General features: G+C 36.9%; 1 long non-coding RNA gene across 1 annotated transcript; it reads right to left on the bottom strand.

Annotated features, from left to right (window-relative positions):
• Positions 1 to 1,652: 1,652 nt before the first annotated feature.
• Positions 1,653 to 4,010, bottom strand: LOC104947554 (uncharacterized). The gene is made up of 3 exons (XR_798572.1): positions 3,791 to 4,010; positions 3,704 to 3,724; positions 1,653 to 3,614 (listed from the first exon to the last, which is right to left on the bottom strand). It is a non-coding gene; the product is annotated as an uncharacterized lncRNA (long non-coding RNA).
• Between the last annotated feature and the right edge of the window lie 283 nt (positions 4,011 to 4,293).

Below are 4,293 nucleotides of genomic sequence, written 5' to 3' on the forward strand. Positions count from 1 at the left end.
CTGACTACAGAGCTGCTGGTCATTGAGAACCTCATCCTCATTACAGACATGTTGCTGAGGGAGCTCTGGAGGGACAGAAAATAAACAAAGTACTGTTAGTGTGGTGTTAGGGAAGCAAATTGCATTCAATGCATGTTTTGTGTATTTGTGATCTGTTGTTGGAGATCTGAATGTGAATTAATAAACAGAAAATAGCTAACGAGAGGCTTTAACCATAATGAATCCCATTCAGATTGTTTTAGAATTTGTAAGAACTTGATAGGAAACTAGAAAATTCAGAGAAATGTTGACTGTGTGACTGAAACTTGGGTGCGCATCCCAATGCTAACATTACCCCCGCTGAGTAAGTGTTAATAGCATTAGGTTGTATTGTTAAGGTACAACAAAGAATATCCATTAATTTTAGCTGACTATTTTAAATGTTTATCTATTACATTTTTGGATTCTTGTACCACATTCTTGCATCGTTCCTGAACATCTTTAGATTACCACTGGATTTAGTTAACGACGACAGGTGTGTTCAAAGATCAAAACGTTTCCACGGCAACGCCCTGGCAGTGAACGAGAGACAGCCTCTCAGAGAATGTATTCACAATATTGTGTTGCATTATTGCATCTAAGTAAAAAAACTCCAATCAGCTAAATATCCTACCCAGAATATTTAGGATACCAGATGAACACCCGATGGCTCTCGGGTTTGCTATATGTTTAAGTCCGTTTGATTAAATGAGCATATCGGTGCGGCCGGGACAAATATCCCTACATTGTGATTACCAAAGTATGAAGAGTGAAAATTGTGGCCAGCCGAGCAATAGTTGGAAAAAAAACTGAATATTTTCCAGCTCCTCTCCCCTTTAGCCATGATGTCACCACTCTAAGTATTAACGAGCTCTCCCATACACACCCATTATAAAATGTGATAGTGTGAAATGTCCACAAAACATACTAGCTATCAAAAATATCCAAATAGTCTAATAAAGTCCATAGTCTGGAAAACCGTTTCAACTTGTAATTGTTGTCCTACGTTAAAGTATGCAGAATCTGTATGGGGTCAAAGGAGTGTTTTTGAGCTCTGTTCAAATGGATTTCCCATTCATTCCTATGGAGCAAATGATTGCAGTTTTCTGTGAATTTGCATGAAAACGGCTAGGCGAATCTCTTATAAAAGACATAGCAACCCAATCCCGGTCACTCCGCACGTTTTGATGAGTTTTTGTGTTTCGTGTCAACGCTGCCGGACGAGTAGCATGACAACATTTGTGGTGGAAGAAGCAGAATAAGATGAGACTAGAAAATGCATTTCCTGCTGAAAATGCATTTCCTGCTGAAAATGCTTGCGAATGCTGTAAGCCCTGTACATTTGTTGCTGAATTTAGCTGAAAAGGCAGAAAAAGCTGAATATTGTAATAGTTGAATGGTGTCTGTAGAGCTTTTAGCGGCAGAAACCATGTAAGGTTGTTGCTGAACCTAGAGGAAAAAAAAATGCAGAAAAGTTATAAGATTTGAATAAAAAGTCTTACAGCTCAAACTGCCCTGACTGTTGAAAAACTATAATGTGAAATGTAAAACTGGCAGATTAGGACAAATAGTGAAGAAGCTTAATATTTAAAAAGGTTTTAAAAAAATGGTATAAACAACAAAATGTATAGCCTCAATGTCCTGAAATAGCTGAATAATTTAATAGTTGAATGGTTTCTGCAGCTGAAAGTAGGCTGAAGGAGTTAGATATCAGATGTACACTGCAACACATTTTCCTGTCAAATAACAGTAAAGTGCTGGCAGCACAGACGCCAGCAATTTAATGTAATACTACAGTACTCATACTGTGAAATGACTTTACAGCCTCTCACTGTAAAAATAAAATACAGTATACTGCTGTATCTTTTCAATTAACAGTAAAATACTGGCAGCAGAGACGCCAGCAATAAACTGAAATTCTACAGTATTCATATTGTTGAACAATTTCAGTTTATTACTGTAGAACATTTAATGATTCACAGTAACATTCTGGTTAGGGGGTTGCCAGTAGATTACTTGATTGATAATACAACAACTCAATTTAGCAGTTTAGAATACCTAAAAATCCATTATTAATTAAATTAACATAAAATATGTATTGTTCAGTTGGCTACAGACATCCGCTTAAAATATGCATTATTATGAAAATAATGCAAAATAAGCAATAAACAATTTGGAAAGGATTTAATGCAAACACACTTTTATTTAAAAAGGCAGTGGCAACATAAATTCTGCTACTGTAAAAAAAAGAAAAGAAGCGGTTGGAAGACCCAGAGAAACAAGTAGGGATGTAACGAGAACCAATACTTTGAGACTAGCGGTGTGGCGTCTCGTAGAAAATGTGTTGGAAATGCAGTAAACTCACTATTGACACGTCCAGGGGACGCACCCTATTTTTTCCCCCAGTGTTGAAATAGGCAGGACGAGAGCTAATGTTAGCTGTTAGCAGTTAGCAGCCGGTAAGCAGCACAGTCCTGCAGAGCTAACAGCCAACGTTAATCATTGGGTTACATTATGATGTGTTCAATAAAAATGAGTATTGGGCGAAGGTAAATTCTAACGTTATCATGTGTTCAAATGTAATCATGTAAAATGTACTTTTTGAGGAGAAACTTGAATAAATACAGCTGTTTGAATGAGATGTTTTCACAGCAATATAACATAGATAATAGAGAGGGAATTATGACCTGTTTAACTTCCTGAAAAAAAACAGTATGCAAACGGTAATTAAAGGAGTGTATGTTGAAGTACATGGTTATCTATGGTTTTGTTTTTGTTTTTTACAGTGGTATCTAAATTTGGTATTGAGAATCGTGGAAATTCACTATTGGTATCGACTACTACATTTCTGGTATCGTGACAACCCTAGAAACAAGCTAAAGACATGTAGAGCAGCTAAATTAAACTGCCTAAAAGTGAAACAATGGCAATAAACTGAAATTATTACATTGCATGTCAGAGACTGCACCTTACCAAACGTGAAAACACCTGAGACATCAGTTGTAACTCCTTCCAAATTATTGTTATATGTGACTTGTCTTACCAAACTTGTACTTGACCTGGGATCAAACAATTTGGCGGAATACCAAGGCAACTAATACAGAGGACATAAGTGTTTAACCTATAAATAATCCTGTGAGGTTTATGTTCTCTCAAAAAGCAGTTTAAAATATCTAAATTTACTGCAATATTGTATTCTCTGCTGTCTGTGAAAATATGCATCAGTAAGACCATTTTTGAACAAATGCATTATAAGCAACATTTAGAAAACACACTGTACTATTAAGAACATTTTGAAAATATACATCAGTAAGAACATTTTTTAAATGTGCATTAAGACCATTTTGAAAATATGCATCATTAGCAACATTTGGAAAATATGCATCATTAAGACCATTTAGAAAATATGCACCAGTAGAAAAATGTGGGGCTTGTGTTTTGCCTCTTGAAATAGTCCTGTGAGGTAGGTGCATGCTTAACTTCAGGAAGATTCTGGGTGGGTGTGGACAGTCCTGATACAAAGAGGAATCTTCTAGTTCAGGTAAAGATGACCATCACCTTGCTGGTCCTTGTTCCTGTCCTTACCAGTGTTGCCACTGTAAAACAGCAACAAACGAAATAATTAATCAAAAATAACTCTAGAATCGGGAATGTACAATAGCAATGCTTATAAAGATGGTAATACCAAAGTGTCTTGTGGCATAATGTGGCAACGTCAGTCTGTCAAAACAACACATGGAGTGAGAGACGAGAGAGAGCTCACTGGCATAATGTGGCAACGTCAGTCCGATTCAAAGTCAAGGAGGTTCTTCAGTAGTGTGGAGACGTGTGTGTTGACTGTGGCAGACTTCTTCTGGACGATCACAGCCGTCTTCTTGGAGACAACCTTGCCCCGGATGGCCTTTGTTCCTCTCTCTGGGTTGATACCAATGAAGCGCCTGAAATCAGAAATGTTTTAAGATCAGAGACTGAATGGAAAACTATTAGGAACACTTTTTTGTCTTAAATGGGTAGTTTGGGTTTTATTCCATAAGGTGATATGAGTTACTAACCGGTACTGACATGAGCTATTTAGTGCAATTCCGCTGCTTGATTTTTCCTATCAGACCCTACTATATCTTGGAACTATTTCATTTGTTGAAAATTGCCAGTGTATTACTACGCACTGGAGCCAGTTCACATATTACGCCTATATTCAAGCTTATTGGCGGCTTGATATGGGAATCAGCTCCACTGAATAGTAATACACGTAATTAACAAAGAAAATATTTTCAA

Source organism: Notothenia coriiceps, unplaced genomic scaffold (assembly GCF_000735185.1).
Source record: "Notothenia coriiceps isolate Sejong01 unplaced genomic scaffold, NC01 NC01_scaffold00012670, whole genome shotgun sequence".
NCBI lineage: Eukaryota > Metazoa > Chordata > Actinopteri > Perciformes > Nototheniidae > Notothenia > Notothenia coriiceps.